Raw genomic sequence first — 19,652 nt, forward strand, 5'->3', positions numbered from 1 at the left:
GATACTAGAGGTGTTTCGCCTACGAATATTCTTGGACATGTCATACGGTAGCTCCTTACTGCATAAAAAGTTGCATCCAAGCAGAAAAGCAAATTTCCCTGTGTTTGTGGACAGTACAAGAATAGTAGGACTGAAGAAAAGGAATTATTTTAAATTAAAACACAGAATAACATTGTAGGGGTTTTTTGAACATCTATTGGAATACATTTGCTTCCAAAGTAAAGGAAATTTAGAACAAATTTTTGGGAAAAACAGTCTATCTTTAAAGGCAACTGTGTCCATGCAGGATTTAAAGGAGGTTGAAGACTCCTTGCTACAGAAAATTTCCAGTAACGGATTGAATTCCTTATGGTGGCGTGGGGGCATCAATACTCGATCCATTCCTGGTTTAATGAATCCCGCAGTTCCAGGGGGATTAGAAACTCCACAGACTCCCTGCTAACCCTGCATTTTTCTATGACTTGCACTGCTCTTTTTGTATTTCCAAGCCACACTATTTTCACTTAACAAAAACGATACAGTACTGCTGCTTCTGGCTTCACACAGTTGAGACAATAACGTTGTCACTTTTTTCATGTTTAAAATGCATTCATAACAACTTAATGATGCTTAAATAAAACAGAAATGCTTTTATGCCACTGTAGGCATTCCAAACAGTTTGCACACACAGGTCCAACCTAGTACACTTGGATTATATATCAGAAGAGCTTGCATGAAACATAGAAATTAATATGTACAATAAAGAAGCAGACATCAAACACCTCCAGCAGCCTGAGACCTCATTTTATTTACTCTTTTCAGGAAAATGCTCTTATCTGGATGAGATGAATAAAAACATGTAGACAACCTTCCTTTCGAATTCCTCTGGAATGAAAAGACAAAATGAAAAATTTGCTCAGACCCCACTCAGCCACACTGTGATTTGTTTCAGCATGGAAAGCAAATTGCACAAGAGTAAAACAAGATGTCTAATGAAAAGTCCTCCTTTCACTCCAGCACGTCCCAGATACCTCTGACATACTTTCAGTATTTTTGCACAAATTAAGAGTTGCATAATACCCCCAACACACACATCCCAAACAAAAGTTCCTAGAGCCACCTGCTACAACACCTTCCTCATGTGCTTCTGTTACAGGATAGTAACATTCCAAGAAGTGTAATGAAGGGTGTTGCCTTCAAAAGTACCCCACATTAGCAAATTTTCTTCCACTTCAGTAAAAGGTAGTTACTGATAAGAACTTTGAAAAACATTCACCTCCCTTTCCACTGGCAGAAAATTGTCCACAGGCAAAGCATCCACAAATTTATTGCCATTCGATAATGGCTAAACATGGAATGAAATAGATCAGCCTTGTTCCTCTTCATCATTTCCACCTACTTCTGGAAAATACAATTTTATTTATCTGAAAAATTAGTCAAAAAATTGATATTATCCATCAATCAACTGTAGCAGTTTGGCCTAAATGGTAGCAGGACTAAATCAAATCAGAAAGTCCCTCTAGTATACAGTATTTTTACTACTACCAACAGCAGTTATTAGGGAAGAAAAGAAAATGAAATTGCAGAGGTACCTGGTACATCCTAAAGCATCTGAAAATTCAACAGCCTGAAGAGTTTCCAAGTCATTCCACATGTCCACCATGCATAAGCGAACCCATCCCTCATGAATTTTAGTCCTTTAGATGACTATTTATCTATGCCCTTGTATGGAAAAGTGCTTCTTTCACCTTCTTCTAAAGCTGCTTACAGGTAAGAACTAAGAGGTCTGAAATTAAAAATAAGTTACTGCTCCTTGATCAATCTTTCCTTTCCATTCCTGATTTTACATTTATCACCTTTCCCTTTGTTTTCCTTCTGAAGGGACTATATCTATTCAATCTCCATCTGCATGGAAACAACTCCATGAATGATTCTGACAATCCCTTTTTCCTTTCTGTGTCTTCCACCAAGATACAAATTCCATTTCTGAAATGCAACGAGCAGAAATGCATGCAGTAATAAAGACATGACACATCACAAATTATACAGCAAATAACTTTCCTAGTTTTTCCTTTATTTCTTTCCTTGTAACTCCTAATATGTTTGTTCATTTATTACTCCCGTGAGGTTTTCACAAAATTATTCATAATAGCTCCAACCTCTGTTAGGCATCCTAATGGTTTAGAAAATAGCACACCCAGCAGCATTTAGTCATTTTGTGTGTCTGTCTATTCATTTCCTTTTAAAATCGGTCTACTGACTGCACTGACCAATATTTCCCAAAATAATCTCATATAAACACTAAATTTATCAATTTCTTCGTTGCTCACAGATTTTTAGGTAGTAAAGCATGTTCTTTCCCTATGGGCAAAAGGAGTTCACCATCACTAGCACAAGAATTTGTTATTATTTATTGCACTGTTATTATCTATGTGCACTGTACTAAATATTCATTGCTTAAATTCAAAAGATTATGTCTACTTTTCTTATTCATCTGCATCTTATAAAGTCTACTTATGTACTATTTCAGAGAAATCCTCGAAAAAACAGACAACACAGTATCTGCTCCTATACCTCATTTATCTCGTCCATTTCCAGCTCTTCCTTTAAAAAACAAAATGAAACAACAAAACAAACAAAAAACCAAAAACAAACAAACCAAAACCCACCAAACTAAACAAAAAATAAAAACACAACTACTAGCACTTTCTTTCATCAACAAAAGCAAGCAAGCCACTTTAGCACTAAAGACTTCATAACTCAAAAATTATTTGAGAGCAGGTAGGACAATCCTCACAGGGTTTGGTCAGACCAATTCACAAGTACACTTGCACACTGCCCTCCATGCAATTTAGCAGGGAAAATCAGAATCCTTTTTACCACATGCAGCACTCAACCATGCACATTGATTTTACTTGGTCAACACAGGTGAAGTGTAGAGTAAATAGCACAGACTGATTAACTTAATTTGAGCGGCCCCCTGGGCTCCACCAAAAACACTGCCAAAAAGCATTCATTTAATACAGAAAATAAATTCTCAAATTTAAAGACAAGACTATAGTTTGGAGTATTCAGAAAATAAAAAAGCAACCCTCCATCAGAACCAGACATACATCACCAACACAGCAAGTGGCACTGTAACTTCCTTCTATCACAACAATTCACAAAAGGTCTGTTGGAATCAGTGTCCTGCTTCACAGAGCACTCTACAGCGTTGACTGAGGTAATCTTGCCCTATAACACAAAAACCTCAAACAATTTTAAAAATTGACAGGGCTTTGTTAGAAGGTAAGGTGTTTATCTCCAGCAGAAAGAAGCAAAGTTGCAGCCTTGTATACAGTTTTAGACATACAATTCCGGTTGTCTGCTACAAGTAAGTTTGGAATGGCTGTCCTTTTGCAAACTTCATCTATCACCAGTTCCCAAGGACAGTAATTACAATAGTCCAGGATAAAGGTTCAGACAGACACAGTTCATCCAGGCTGAGGTTCATGTCCCTTTTACACAGACCAAGTTTGAAATTAATTTCCCAATTTGAGATATGACACTTTGCTTTAGCCCACTGCAGCACAGGTCCATAGATCACATTTCAAGCCTGTCAGAGTAACAGTGAAAGTATCAATAAAGGGGAGAGGAGGTGATACACACCTTACTCTTGTTAAGGAGGACAATACCTTACACAGAAGTTTTCTACCAAAATAACTGCATGTGTGTGCACGTTAGTAGTTACTCGGTATTTAACTTGTTGAATTACCAAACTCAAAAATTCCTGACAAGCAGCAAATTATTTGCAAACTCATACAGAAAACAGCACTGCTCACACCACCACACTGTCTGCTGCTAAGGCAGCAGCGACCGCCCAGCCTCACAAGCAACTGCACTCACTATTGCGTCCCACAACAGAAAACGGATATGACTCATCTGAGTTAAATTCTTAACACTTGACATGATTACTGCTAATTGTTGCAAAACAAGATTAAACATATCTGATAAGCAGGTCCACATTTCACTTTGTCAATGGTAACTCCAGGTGGCTTTCGTTCTCATTCGATTCAGTTTTACAACAGAAAGAACAGTCTTGACTTAACATCGCTGGTCACTCTCTCTACAAACAAATACAAGATGCTCAAACTTTACTTCCAAAGGCAACCCATCTCTGCACATGATTCCAGTACCAAAAGCTGCTTTTATATGGCTACAGCACTGATTTAGAACTCCTGCAGGGAAATTTAATATCCAAGCACTATGTTAGAGGTTTTAAAACTTCTGATTTCATGCTAATCATCATAGGTATTCTTGTCTTCTTAACAGAAATGAGTCATATCTAAATCACCAATGAACGCGCTCTGATCTCGCTGGCAGCTCACAAACTCAGGAAACCTGAGTTCTCTCCTCACCTTTAGCTATGGTCTACTGCCAAACCTCAGGCAAGTCGCTTACTCTCTGTCCTTCTGGTTTCACTCTCCTTAAAATTATGAGATTGCTATTTGTTCCCTCTATAAAGTGCTTTAGAATCTATAGATAAAATCCACAAGTAGACAAATTGCCCACAAAAGGGAATGGCCAGCAGCACAGCTGGTAAAAGCAACTTCAAGATAAAAACACCTGGAGCACTGTAAATGTTGAATTTGATTCTGGAGTATTTATAGATGGACATTCACCAAGCTAGCACAGTGCTCCATTCCACATATGGGGGTGGTGGGGGGAATTGTTCCAGTAGCACTTTCGAACTGGAATTAGCACTACAAATGAGGTTTTAAGCATCTTCCATAGCATCCTGTTTTTGAGTAAGAACAAACAGTACAGAACAGGAACACATTCAAACATATTACTTGAGAAAACAGACTACAAACTAACCCATCACCTAGATTCCTTAAATCACAACAGACAGCAAAATCTCATGCTAGCTAGCCCACAATTGAACCAAGGATGTGATACGAGAAGAATCTTATGAATCCATCAATTCCACCTGGCTGAATCAGTGGGGCAAGAGAGAGTTTGATGACTGGCATAGGTTAGTAGAGCCAAAGTGATAGGAATTACCATTTACATATAAACCAGATTATTTACTTAATCTTAAATTCCTACTCCTTCTGTTTTCTATGTACAGGTGAAAAGGTTTTCATTTCAAGGAACTTTTGGAATTCAGTTAGTATTCCAAGTGGTCTGGTACCAAATAACTGAAATAACTCAGTATGCAAGATCTCACTGCAAGATTCCATGTACGCTTCAAACTCCATTCAGCCTGCAGTAATGAAATGGTAACAACAGCAGTAATTGAAGCTAAAACCAAAATTCTTTTCTTCCTACAGTGATTATTGATGCGAGAAGGAAAGCTACAGAGATGCAAATCTGAATAATTGCCAGCAAAATAGATATTCAGCTTCACACAAACTAAATAACCCACACAGCTGGTAAGAAACGTATCTCAGCTTGCATTTGTAAGATATAAACACTCGAATTCTCATGCTTCAGGCTCTCCAACTTCTACAGAGAAGAATCACGTAGGATGAAGAAACATTTGAGACACTGGAAAAAAAAAGTGACAACACCCACCACCTACTCACACACTCATTTTTAGCAGAGTAACCAGTCTTTCACTGAGATTTATCCAAAAATACCTGGATTTACAGGCTTGCTCATTAAACCCAAAATCTAGGAAATAACTTTGCCAGCATTGTTCAAGTAATTTACAATTGCATGAGTTGAAATTAAGCTCCTGAAACTTCACTTGTTTCTTTTACAGTCAATCCTTTTCCATTTCCACACCGAAGGCTTTTCAGTATACCTGCAGGGCAGGTAGATTTTAGCAGAAATGAATCTCTGAAAAATAGTTTATCCTTTAGCAACAAAAGGAACTGAGAAGTTCTGAGTTATATGTTAGAGTTTGACCAAAAGTCCAAATTTACTAATATGGAAAATAAAATTTTTACAGGATATTCAGTCATGATGTTTTGTACATTACATGCAGACAAAAAGGAACCAAGAATCTATACTGAAAAACAAACACAAATGCTGTACCTGCAATCCAGTTTTATATATTGTTTTTCTAAAAGATTCTTTTTTAACAGAAAAATTAGCAGATTATTTGCTTAGTGACTCTTGGGGCCTAGGGGCAGTCCCGTGGTGTAATGGAGAGAACTCCAGACTGAATCCCAAGGATTTGAGTTCGAGTCTCAGTCCCCTGGCAGTTAAAGCCTCCCTGCCATCCCATCCCATCAGATCTTGGATGCTCAGCAGGGTCAACCCTGGTCAGTACTGGGTGCTGTGACAGTCCCGAGGACTTCACTGTCACTGTCCAAGCTCGCTCAGCCATGGCAGATGGACCTCAGGACTTAAGCAGTGGGGCCAGTGCTGTGCACGCTGTGCCTCACCTAAAAAATCCACTGTGCAGGCTGGAAGGGCACACCCACGTGGGGAGAGCCCTTCCCAAAGTCTTCTTTCGCGAAGTCTGGAAACATATACATATATGTATATACACACACACACGCACGTATATATATGTATTGGGGCCTAAGACTTGTAATCGCTACCTAGTGCCCTTCATTCAGTTTAAGGGCTCCAAGAAATAATTTAGAAGCTAAGATAGCTGCTGGAATTTTGCATTCACAGATGCAGTATCTTAAACCCACCTCCCTGAATGAGTATGGCACTGCAACTCTGTGCATCATCAACTGTGAACACAAGCTTCAAAGAAGCACACCCATTACACATAAAACCAGGAAACCAGTAAACCAATGCAGACTGATTAGACGTGCCCCAGGGTCCCAATTCTGCATGAAGACCAAGTGACCTGGAATCACTCTTAAATTCTCCTAGCCTCAGGTTCCTCCCTTCAGACTGGCCACTGGGAATGTAACTGACTCACTGGCCCAGGCCAAAAGCATGCCAAAAGTGATAACAGCTTAACAGCACAGGTCACTGAATTCTGGTATCCATGTGTAGAAGCCTAGAAGATAAGGGGGCTAATGTGTATGCATCAAACACTGATAGCCGGATAGCTGTGGTAAGAAAGAACAGGATGTGGCTGGAGAAGGGGACCATATGGAGGTAGGGCAGCACTTTCCTTGGACAAATGTCCTTGTTCTGGCTCCCACAGATAAGCATAACACAGTACAGTGCAAGCACAGGAATGAGGTCAAGAAGCAGACATGGACTGTAGGGGGAGATCAAGACTACCAAAGACACCCAAACCTTCCAACCTATTTCCAGAAAGATCTAGAAATAAAGGATGCTGCATGATAACTAATTTGCATAAAAGTGAGAAACTTACCTCCAAGGAAGGGAAAATTTACCTATAAAAAGTTATCCCCACAAAGCCTGGGTGTGCATGTGCCCCATGACCCTGGACACCCCATCAGCTGGACTGACCACTGGAGCCTGGACCAGTGATCTTGCTTTCTCCCTTTCTTTCTCTTTCCCTCTCTTTAACTCATCACACTCTCTCTCTTCACTCCACCCCTTTATCCAAAGCCCACTATTTTGTGCTTATAATAGGGGACAAAGGACTAACATACCAATTTCCATGGCAAGTGTATAATCTACTAATAAAACTTTGTAAGCTTTTGCAGACCCTCTGACTTCTGTTGTTCTTTTTGATTGTGAGCATTTACAAATCTTGGGTGCTCCATTACCCTACGGGTGGGATGCCAGACCATGAATACTTTCATTTGCTAGAAAAGATGTGGTCACAATTTTAATTCAAGTGGCAGAATCTTTGAACTTTCAGCTGATAAGTAGTCTTCAAGCTTTTATTCCAATACAGGACAAAACTCAAACAATGTTTTTAAACCCGTCTGTCAACTGAAAGTATCTGAAAAACACGAGGCTGAGAGCACAAACAGCTGACACAGTCAACATGGAATACATTCCTTAGCCATCCTTCCCGGAAGAGGAAAGGATATAAGGCAATCCACAGAGAGACAGGATCAAGAATAACATGAAACCACACACTTAGGCAATCTCAACACAGGTTGCTGCAGTCTTGCTTTTGGTCTCTCCTCTGAAATATGTGCTCAGCTCAGAGAACTTACTCAACAGAAAGCTAACCACAAGGAAACAGAGGGGTGAGTTAGCAACCAGGTCAGCTCCCTGACCTACCTCATCACATAATTCTCCCAACACTGAAGGCAGCAGCAGGAAGAATTGCATTAGTTCAGTTTCTCATCCACTTAAGCTTCTGTGGGACTGCACCTCAAAGGATATAACACTCAACTCTTTCAGCAGTCCTGCTTAAGGAGAGTAAGTATATAGAAAAATGGATTTTATGATCTTACCCTACTTAGTACTGCAGCTAGAGTGAGGCAGTAGGAAACTCTTAGTAGGAGGAAAATTCTCTTTTCTGATATTGATATGGATATTGCAGTAAGTGTCACCTTACTTGTATTTATTTATTGGCATTAAAGATTATTTTAAAATACGCCATGTCACCTAGACCTTTCAGTGCTAGAACTCTGAGATTTCTACTGCACAAGTACAACTTTAAATTACTACGGCAGTAGCTCTAAATCATAGAATCACAGAATGATTTGTGTTGGAAGGGACATTAAAGATCATCTAGTTCCAACCCCACTGCTATGGGCAGGGATGCCACACACCAGACCAGGTTGCTCAGGGCCCATCCAACCTGGCCTTGAACACTTCTAGTGATGGGGCATTCCCAGTTTTAACTTTTGAGTTCAAAAGTATTCCCCTTTTCCTGTCACTACCTGCACACATAAAAAGACCCTCTCCCTCCTTTTCATAAGCCCCTGTAAGGTACTGCAAGGCCAAAATGAGGTCTCTCTGAAGCCTTCTCTTCTCCATGCTGAACAATCCCAGCTCTCTCAGCCTGGGAATCAACCGCTTCAATTCATAATGGGTAAGTAATATATAAATTCTTATGAACTCAACTATATCTTGAAGACAGGCATCTGCCAGTTTGCAAACAGCCACAATATCAACTGAAATCCTCTAAGTCTTGATCTGCCTACCAGGAAATTTTTCAAAGCTCCTAATAGAGAACTTGAACAGAGAAGATACAGAGACAAGTATCAGGTTGTCAACACACTGATCATTCAAAGCAGAGACTTCTGGAGCGCTGCAGAAAACAGACCAAAATACAAGCAGTTAAGCAACAAAACAGACTGAAAGTTTTCCAGTTATACACCCATCTGGCGGGGCTTGCTGCAGAAGCTTTACTTTAGTTCATTTTCCTAGCACTTTTATTGCATTTTGGCCTTCTTGCATCAGCTGGAAAAGGGAGATCATGGGTTCTGGTAACAGAATTACTGGCAAGAATCCTCATTTTCTTGCTTCTTTTGTGGAATGCTTTTAGAACACATAGTTTTGAAACTTTCTCCATTTACCTCAGAATTATGAAATACACCCAAATGTGCTGATGTATTTAAAAAGGTAAATAAAAAATTGTAAGTTAAATCCACTTCACACTTACTGACTTCCACAAACTTCTAATGTTATTAAGCTTCAAAAATAAGTATGTTTGAGTAAAGCTTCAATACAAGCTCTCTGAGTGGCTGCTAAGTCCTGCCCCAGACACTTCTCATCTGAAAGCAGAGCATTCTGCCACACACCCTGAGATGAGACTGGTCCAGCAAAGAGCTGCCAGCACAGCTGGGCTGGGTTGCATCATGCAGTCTCAGCTCTGAACAGTGCTGCTCATACAGGCTCCAGCCTAGGCAGCCTGTCCAGAACTCAGCATACACCACCATTCTCCAAGTCTAGTCCAGGCCAAAGGGCTGAGAAAGTGATTTCTCTCCAGCTACAGAAGAGGACTCAGCACAGCCATGAGAAGTTTACATTTTGCCACTGAAGGTGGCCTTTCATGGCTGCAGTAAGTCAGGGTACCCACATGCTGCCCTCAGCCTGTGACAGCACGCAGAAGAGGGAAAACCCACATCTGTTCACCCTCATGTAGGTGTAGAAAATAACCTAATCCTTCAAGAACAGACCCAAATGGGGCATTGCTGCAAGATCCTACCACTTCTTTAAAGATAACAGCATTGGCCGCATCAGGCTGTTTCTAAAACAAAGGTAGTACCTTTTCTTCCCTCTTCCCTTTAGAGCCACAGCACTAAGGAACATGCTCCTTCCTTCCTCTACAAGCACTCCTTTAAAAAAAATCCTGCTTTGTACAACAATGCTATAACTGTGGAGGACATTTTGGAAATGCTACTTTTTTTCTGGCTTGCTCTGCAATCTCTGCCATGCTTTAGCTTCACATGTACAACACTCACTATACACAGAGCTGCTACTCCTGAATAACAGATCAGGAAAATTCCCAAAAATCAATAAAACCCTTGAAAGACATAAAAGGAATAAAACATTCCAGCAGAAATAAAAAGAAAATAGAATGACTAAGGTTTTAAGATACACAGTCTCAAAATAAAAAAAAATCTTTAAGAAGTTCTGTTCCTCTTCTAATTAACATACAATCATAAAAAATATCTGTGGAAGGTGGAGTCTTCACAGTTTTGAAATGTAAATAACATACAAATATTGAATGAATTAATCAGGGAAGTTTCATGATCATAAGCAAAATAAAATCGTTTCTGCACAACAATTTGCATAATTTGCAAGGTCATTGAAAACTATCACAAGAGACTACACATTAAAGGACTCCAACTATCTTATGAAGAGTATTTATTTTTATATGAAGTACCAGTGAAGTTCAGCTCTGCAGAAACAAAAACTGAAACTGACCCCAGGGAAACAGAGAACACAAACACACAAGAATTCCGTTTATTTACACAGGTACCAACCACTTCTTTTCTAGTGGAAGTGATCAGCACAGTGTCACTGAGCCTTTGGCAATTGCACTTGACCCAGGAATGACGACAATGTTCAGAACTGACAAAATTACATTCCTGAGGAGATCTGGAAGGATTCCCTGTTCTTCACACCAACAGCCTGGCAAAAACTTCTCATTTCCAACTGTGATTTGGAAGATGAGGTTAAGTTCAGGAGGCAAGTAGCTTCTGCCCCTCTCCACAGATGCCACATGTCACTTCCACTGATGGCAAGAGCTGCAAGGAGCAAGTGAAAACAGGATGCAGCACACAGGAAAAAACCAGCTTTCACTATCATGCCACGTTATTGAAAGTACATGAAAGCAGAATCAGTGGTCAGCACACACACATTCAGGTCAAAGTCAATCCATTTTCATTTGAATGACCCCTAGGCTTACTGGAGGAAGGCTGAGAAACCTTATCTTACGTACTGCATTGAAAGGCAGAAATAAACCAGTAAAATATACAAAATTATGGCATACATCTAGCATGTTGCCCCATGGAGACACTCTTTTGTGGAGAAAAAACAATATTATCAAGCTTTAGAAGCGTGCATAGCTGTAAAAATCATACTAAAGGTGGAGCAGCGGAAGTGGGAGTTTTAATCTTATGGGTGTGCCTTTATGGTGGATTTAAACTAAGCACTTTGCTACTGTGTCAAGATAACTGAATAAATTTATCCCAAGCAGGAGAGGCCCCTCTTCTGAACTATAAATTCATTCCTACAGTGGTACAAGTGTTCCTTTACTCTTGGTGTAACACTGATTCTTCCCTGTTCACACCCAGGGCTTCCTATACTACAGTCAGATGAGTGACTTGGGCACTCATGCACACTGCAGAACAGACTTCCACTGGAAGCACATAAATCCACGGCACGGTGCTGTAGGCAACATTATACTATAGTTATACCAGACAGGTATAATGTGAAGGGGAAGGAAATCAAGATAAAACTCTGCGCAAGAACTGGGGGTGACATCACTGAAAAACCATCTTCAACACTGACAGCACCAACTGCTTACTCACCCAGAGCACACTCTGCAAGAGACACCCACAGACACCATCAGCATGCAAGTCCCAGAGCAACTCATTTACTTTATTATAGTAAGGGAGAAACGCAGAGGCAAATTTTTGCAAGGGTATCTACCTCTTAAATCAAAACAGTTTCTTGTGGGATTTGCAAGAGAACTGATTCCTTCAAATGATTCAGTCTATGGGAAATCTTTAAGCCCCATGCTGCATCTGAACTTTTCCCAACGGTTATGAATAAAGGCATAAATTAGCTGGAAGAGAATTTAGCTCTGGCATGCCTTTGTTAGTAGTTGACCAGCAGCTCTTCATAACTGAAATATTATTTCTGCATTGGTCAAGGCATAAGTTTGATCTCAGAGGAAAACAGTAGTATAAACAAAAAAGCAGGCTGTGCTGCTGTGTCAAGCTCAGCATGAGGCTCATGTTCTCCAGGAATACAAACAATTACAACCTTCTTATAGAAATCTATCCATCAGCAATTACCAAAAAACTCCCCAATTGTCAAAACAGATTCCTTGTCATGTCACACACACGTTCTGCTGCATGAGACGAGTTCACTGACTTCTACATATGTTTCTAACAAATGCTGTACTTCTAAGAGTATATTGTGGAATATAACCCCTCAGAGAAGCCACACAGAAGAAGCAGTAGGAGACTAGAGTGGACAGTGGATGTTTGGATAAAATCTAAAGCAGGGAGGCCACAAAGAAAGATGTGAGCACCAGCAATAACTACCATTTTATTACAAAATCCCTGTCATCGTAAAGCCACTGAGGTGTTTTCAGTTCCCCTGGGTTTAACTTAAAATTACAACTTGCACATTACCTATATATGCAAATGGACAGTGATCCAAAACCACTGAGGAAAAAGAGGAACAAGTTTTAAATTATCAGCACGATAAAATAAACTTAAAACTCAGTTTTACTTCACTGAGACAAAAAAAATGAACTGCCATAAAACTGAAACTTTTACTTGCTTAACTTCATTTTATTTAAGATCATAACAGAGAGGGGAATTTACTAAGGATAAAGATGTTAAATGGTGTATATAAGGCCTTTTCTACTTTTCACTTGAACCTTAGGGCTTTAATACAATTTGTTTCACTGTACTGTCCTTTGCCCCAATTACAGCTTTTTGTATTGTGCTTCTTTACTTGAGAAAGCTGCTAAAAAGAGAAGTCAAACTATTATCATGACTGCAGCAAATCCAGAAGCTATTTCTTTATGACACATCCTGTTCAGAGCTACAGAAATGCACACTGCAGAAATATCAGCCACAGGCTTTCTTCTGCATTACTCAGAAAGCATTCATCTAGGTCCATTCAGCATTTTCTCCAGTGGGGAATACACTTGTCTGTTCATACAGATGCCTCACAAGTTTTTACTGTATTTTAAGAGAACCTATTAATTTCATCACCTGCATTACTACGCAGTATTTGAAAAGTAGCTCTATCGCCCTGATGCACTTAACAGAGAAAACAGAGTTTCAAAAGCCTGGATGCAGACTGTCTAGCCAGGTGTCTCACTGGTATCACTGGAGGATTTGGTAAATAAACACTGCAAGAGGATACCCATAATACAATTTACATTTCAGACATGGCTGGAAATTTACACTAGTATCAAGGCCTCTGTGCCCAGGGCACCCATGTTAGATGCTACGTAAGCCTGTCAGCTGGGGGAGAGGCCCGAGGAAGCTCTTGCTGCACAGCAAAGCTACAAAGTGCTATGACAGGCTGGTGACAAAGCTTGAAAGAGAACTCAGGTTTCACAGCCCACATATATGGAGGTCATGTATGGAGCTGGTGTATCTGCTATGTTCCTCCTACTTCAGACAGAAACTGATGGAATACTGGTTTTCCCATCACCTACTGACAGGTAGCCTAATCAAAGTTAGGCAATACAGTGTCAATACTGGAATCTGGTTATAAAAATTTATAGCTGGTCCAGCAATGGACTACCTGTGACGATGTTGTTTCAAATCATACAATTTCTTCATAAATTCAGTGCTTCTCCACTAGCACGATGAACACAAAAAAGAAATTTATATCACAATTATGGATTTTTATTTTCAGATGCTTCAGTATTAAATACTATTTTGTCTGGAAGATCTGCCATGCATTTGGTTTAGGTTTCTGACGCTGCCTTCTAAAAGAGTCTGGAATCAATATTTGGAGTCAAAGGGAACTTTATAACCCACTCCATTCAAACATTACAATATGTGCCATGCATTAAGACACAGAGATTCTGTATTCGTAACACCTTCCATGCCTGACATGATTATAGTCATACTCTCAAGACAGACATCAACTCTATTCTGCACACCAGACTGGATTCTCCAGTCAGGATGCTACAGAAACAGTAGTGGGGATACAGCAGCACCTGAGTAATGGTGGGAGGGGGGGGTATCAAAAAAAGTATCCTAAGTGACAAACGTAAGTGCTGCATAATCACAGAAAGCATGTGCAGCATTGCAAGTGTCTGAAAAAACTCTGTCAGTGAAATTTAAAAATAATAATCAGGAGGCACAGAGAAAAAAGTGGTGAAAAACACCTAGTTGTCTGAGACAATGTGGAATAGAATAAAGCTTGCGATTACTCTCTCTCTGGTAGAGATTTTTTTCTCATACAAACAGCTAATACAGTAGGACACACGTTTTTTACCACAGAAAATATTTAAGTCAACTTCTAGAATCAAGAACATAGCATATCTAGAGGAAAAATAGGAACAAGACGCAAGAATGTAGCTGAGCCCTGGTACTGCTTTACATTTCTGTGTGCCTGCAAATGCTTATAAATGGAGAATCCACAAGTGTTCTGTAGAATCTGCAGAAAAAAACTTAGGTGTAGAACATCTTTGAAGCAATGGTCACTTTCACACCTGTGACTGTACTGATTCTCTGAATTTTTTTGTCATTTTGTATAATACAAATCTCCCCAAGCACATTGCAACATAATGCGTTCCTAAACCCAGTAAGTCAACACTGACAATTTCTAGCCAAAACCTGCATGAATTCTAAAAGCAATGATGCTGAATTCCAGGAACAAAGACATTGAACTTATTTTATTACATCTTATTTGAGATAAACTCTATTTTAGTCAATCATTGCTTTCCCAGGGAATTACCTCAACAGCCCCACACAACAGTCCTAGTAAAAATATTATCACAAGGGCCATTGATACATGAAGCTTAAGCATAAGAAGCTTACAAAATGGAACTTTCCCACTATAAGACAGCATTAAAGTTAGAAGGACACTTTTGTATGACAAACATATCAGTCAAGCTGTTCAGCTTGAAAACCAACCTAGAACAAGCAACTGCATAGATTAGAAAACCCATATCCCCCCTCAGTCACTCCCTGGATGAACTTTCTTATCCTCCACCAGTCCCTCTGAGATTGCACATAGGAGTCAGAATGCTCAATTTTTTGCTTCCAACAAATTACCATATAAAACATATAAACCCCTGCCTAATTCTAAAAGCATGTGTAAAGAAATTGCCTTGACTTAGGGCACTTCCCTACCATGAGGAGCTGAGCCAGATTACTGACTCATGACTCTTTTCCTCTTACAGTACTTTTGCCTATTTTATTCTTCTCAAACGCTCTGTTCAGCCAGTCCTTGGTGCATTTGTGTAATACAAAGTGACCATGTAAAGATCTGCATAGGAAGACAAGCATTCCAATTTCAACTGCCTAAAAAAGATAGGGAGGAGAAAAAAAAAAAGAATGCTTACCTAACCCAAACAAACTCTAAGTACTCTACACTCACTTATGCCTGTTTACAAAAGACACAAAACAATTAAAGAAAAATCAACAGATTATGCAATCTGAGAAAATGTAGAGAAAATACCATATACTTGTAAATATCAATGGCTACAGAAACTTTTAAAACACCATGATTATCTACTGCACTGTAGAATGGTGTCTCTGCCACATTTTGGCATGTCTAATTGCCCAACTCCTAAAATATTCCTGAAGTGTTTAGAAATTAAGTTGAACTTAAGAAATACCTGCAATTCATCTGCAGCAGCTTAAAATAATTGAAGAGGGAAAAAAAAGAAAAACCCAAAACTCTAGCTATCCTCTTTATGAAGGAAAAGAGCCCTTAAGAGAGCTGATCAAACCCAAGTTTTACAAGAAAACATCAAGTTTTACAAGAAATCTAACTACATTTTCCTCTCCTAACCTTAATATCTCTTTAAGTGGAGGAAAAAGTGATAAATATTGAAATCTTTGGTTTTGTCAAACACTTCAACAGTTTCCAGGGCTTATTTGACACTTGCTTCTCAAGCAACAATTTTTAAATTTTTTGCTGAAATCAAGTGGAATTTAAGCCATGCAATCTGAAACAGCAGAACAGGCTCATTATTAATATTTGGTGCTTGAATGGTTCAATTATACATAGCTGACACCTACTCAGTAAGATGCACTGCTAATTATGTCTCAGCATTTAAGGGCCATAGTTGACTCAATCTGGGATAATCTACATTTAGAGTGGATGATGAGTATTTTAATCGCAGATATTTTACTTAATAGTCCTTGAGGTTCTCTTTGAAGCAGTGAAAGGCATGAAGCAAATCTCCATCAGAAACACCAAGGGTCCAGACTATGTTACACAAAGCAAAAATAAGACATTAAAAACGGAAGCCTTAATGATGAACAGGTATGTTGTACTGTAGCTTTGCTCTCTCCCTCCCCCACATCATATTTGATTTACATGCATTATCAAAGTTAAGAGGTTTAATATTTTATTTCATTCAAACACAGTTAATAAGCTTGATTTTCCAAACCTTCATGAAATCACATTATTCCTTACTCTTGTAACTTAGCTGGACATTACAATGAGCCCAGGAAGACTTGATACCTTGAATAGGATCACTTAACTAGAAAGCACTTTCACTGCTAAATTCTTACTTGACGTTCAGTCAAGCTGTGTTATTTTCATACACTCTATTTTTTTTAATAATGTAGTGTGCAGACATTCTCTACGGTATCATTATCGACACTTTTGATCACTGAAAGCACAATGCATGAAAGGACCAGAAGGATAATAGAGAAGTTTAGGTCACCTACAAATGCCCTGTCCCACACCCTAGTAAAGCAGTCAGAAGAAAAAAACTATCTATGCAATAGTTACACCCTCCATGACCATTTTGGTTTTGTTCCCTCCATTGGTCCTCATTTGCATTCTTCTGCTACCTGGCTTTAATCCTCTCTAATGCTGTTCCTAACCTGAGACACATTTTTCACTATTTTAAAATTTCTGAAGAACAACTAATTCTTAAAAATAGAGAGAGTGTAGAAAGTGCAACAGCGATAAAGAAATACTATGAAAATTCAGATTCCTCTAAACCTCGGATCAGCGGCATAATGCAGTTTTGGGATTGCATTGGGTTTATGACCGGTCAGCTCACGCAGTACAGACACAAACTTCTACATCCACCTCTCTTCAGTCCAGGAGCTGGATGTGATCAACTCTCCTAGTTCTTTACATGTTTATGGACTTTGAAACTAAGGCAGAACAGCAAAGTATTTTTTCTGGTTTGCAACACTTCCACTAAGTTCCCCCAGCCAAACAATACAAAAGTAAAAGTAGTATTTTCACATTTTGCTGAAAAGCCATTGAAATAAGCAAATTATATTACATAACCGTGCAGTTATGTAGCACTATATTCCAGACGCCTACTGCCAGAATTAAAAGGGGCCCACTTCAAGTCAAATCTCCCATTACAAGAAAAGCCTCTGTGAACCACCAAGACCCTGCCTATCACATAGCTCAGAGTCTAAAAATTAACCCATGTAAGAGGCACAAAAACATCACGGATAATTCAACTTTGTGAGCCTCACTATGAGACAGCTTTCACAACAGAACCAAAAAGAGACTCTCAGATTTCACCTGCCCTGGAATGAAGAGGGTCAGGGTGCTTGAAATCTCTCCAAGTTGAATGCAGAGAATATAGGATCCACAATGAAACTCTGTGGCTTTCCTATCTCCACCTGTGAGGACAGCTCCTCTGACTTGTGAGAATTGTTACCTCTAAGGACACAGCTCTGCAGGAGGCAGAAGGAATAAGCTGTGACTGCGTGCTTCAGTCACCCACCTCGCTGAACTCACTGAAAGCAGCAGTCCCTGAGGCAAAGCGTGCGGTTTCAAAAATGCAACAGGTATATTCATGCCGGTGCCGAAGAGTCTTTGGTGGGAACTGGTTACAGCACTGCCAAGAGGTTCTCGTTTGTTCTGGTCGTTCTTCACTTTTATTTTTCTTTCTCTGCACCCCTCCCAAAGAGAAGGAAACCACAATATATGAGAAAATCTTCTAAACGCTTATTCTCAGCGTGTTTTAGGGTGAGTTCGAAAAGATGCCAGAAAGTGAGACAGACTCTGTGAAAAGATTAACAAATGGGTTTTTTTTACACCAGAGATTGTTAAAATGACAGGAGTTTCATGGTGGAAAAGGAGGGGAAAGCAAAAGGAAGGAAAAAACCTTCAAAAAAGCAATAAACTCAGGTGTGCCAACATCCCCCCACTCACCAAGAGAGCAGCTGGCACTGTCTTACCGACCCACTAGCAACTCACTGAAGTAACAGGTTCCCCGGCGTAGCAAACCAGCCCTCCGGAGATGTCTGCCTGGGTGGAGGGGGAGGTACTGAAGCCTTTTCCTCCTCCGCCAGGGAAGAAGCTATCAACTTCGGCTGCTGCTTCTTCTCTTGCTTCAAAATTCTTCTCTCTCTTTTTTTCCCTCTAGTTTCCCCCCTAACAGCTCTCCCATCCCTAGGCAGTCCAACCAATAGGAGAGACTCAAAATAACTGTAGTTTATGCAAAGTCTGTTTTTCTTCAAGGACGAAATTCTCACTTTATCATCTCCTTCTCCTTAGAACTAGGCAGGAAAAGGGTAGATCCTCCTCACAGGCGGCAGATGGCAAAAACACAAAAAATGTCAACAATTCTAATTCCTGATTAAGCGTGTATTTCACACGCACCAAAATCACCTCACAGAATGAGCTTAAAATTGCAGGTCAGGTCAATTTCTCGTTTTTTTGAGGCAAAAAGACATTAATTCAGCACCGGAATTTTACTTACATGAAGTCCTCACAAATCTATCAAGCGGGGGGGGGGGGGGGGGGGGTTTGTTCTATGTTCATACCATCTATCTGTCAATAAAATAAAAAAGATAGGGGAATATTTATGTTGTTATTTTTACAAATGGAGCCAAGTACACCATAAGACAGAACCACAAGGTAACACACCTTCAAATGAAGGCGTTATACTTTTATTGCCGTGAAACGGCAAACTGGGGCAAGGGGATGCAGCACTGAGTGTTCCTGCCAACTAAGTAGATCAGTGTGCACAGCTCTTTGTTCAGGAGCATCCATCATAAATATTCCAGGAGACCAATAACAAAAGTTCAAACTTCCAAGCACAAACACATGGCGCATCCTTGGTGTGTCAGCACCAAGAAATTGTCCAGCTACTCGTCTGGCGCTAAAATCTGCTTTTCAAAGCTCCCTTGGCCTCGCAGATCCTGCCTGTTTCAGCCAGAACTCATCGTATTAGTGGAAATTTGCATCCCTGCACTTGTTGAGGGAACGGGAGGAAACAGCCAGGTCATGTTTAACCCGCTGGCAGCAATCACGAGCACTGATTCACAGCACTCTTGCCGACACAGTTTCTTCTCCAAGCACACCAGCGCGGGGGCTCTGGCGCGGCTCTGCCTCCCCACGGGGACCCGCCGCGGCTCCCGCGGGCTGTCACGGCGCCCGGGGCGGCGGGGGCACGGCGGGGCTCGGTACCCGGAGCGGTGGGCACCAGGGGCGCGGTGCCGGGCGGGGTGGGCACCAGGGGCGGGGTGGGCACCAGG

The 19,652-nt window shown here is 40.2% G+C and overlaps 1 protein-coding gene across 3 annotated transcripts in view; it reads right to left on the reverse strand.

The window, feature by feature from the left end:
* MAP3K5 (mitogen-activated protein kinase kinase kinase 5) overlaps positions 1-19,652 on the reverse strand; it is a 99,401-nt gene that overhangs the window by 78,736 nt on the left and 1,013 nt on the right. The window contains exon 1 of one of the 3 annotated variants that reach the window (XM_071549146.1): positions 17,894-18,833. The exons of the other annotated variants lie outside the window; for them this stretch is intronic. The gene's annotated coding sequence lies outside the window, so the exon portion shown is untranslated. Of the gene's footprint in view, positions 1-17,893; positions 18,834-19,652 lie in introns of those variants that run through there. 3 annotated transcript variants of the gene reach the window in all.

The sequence above is a fragment of the Pithys albifrons genome, chromosome 2 (genome assembly GCF_047495875.1).
Source record: "Pithys albifrons albifrons isolate INPA30051 chromosome 2, PitAlb_v1, whole genome shotgun sequence".
In the NCBI taxonomy this organism is placed as follows: domain Eukaryota; kingdom Metazoa; phylum Chordata; class Aves; order Passeriformes; family Thamnophilidae; genus Pithys; species Pithys albifrons.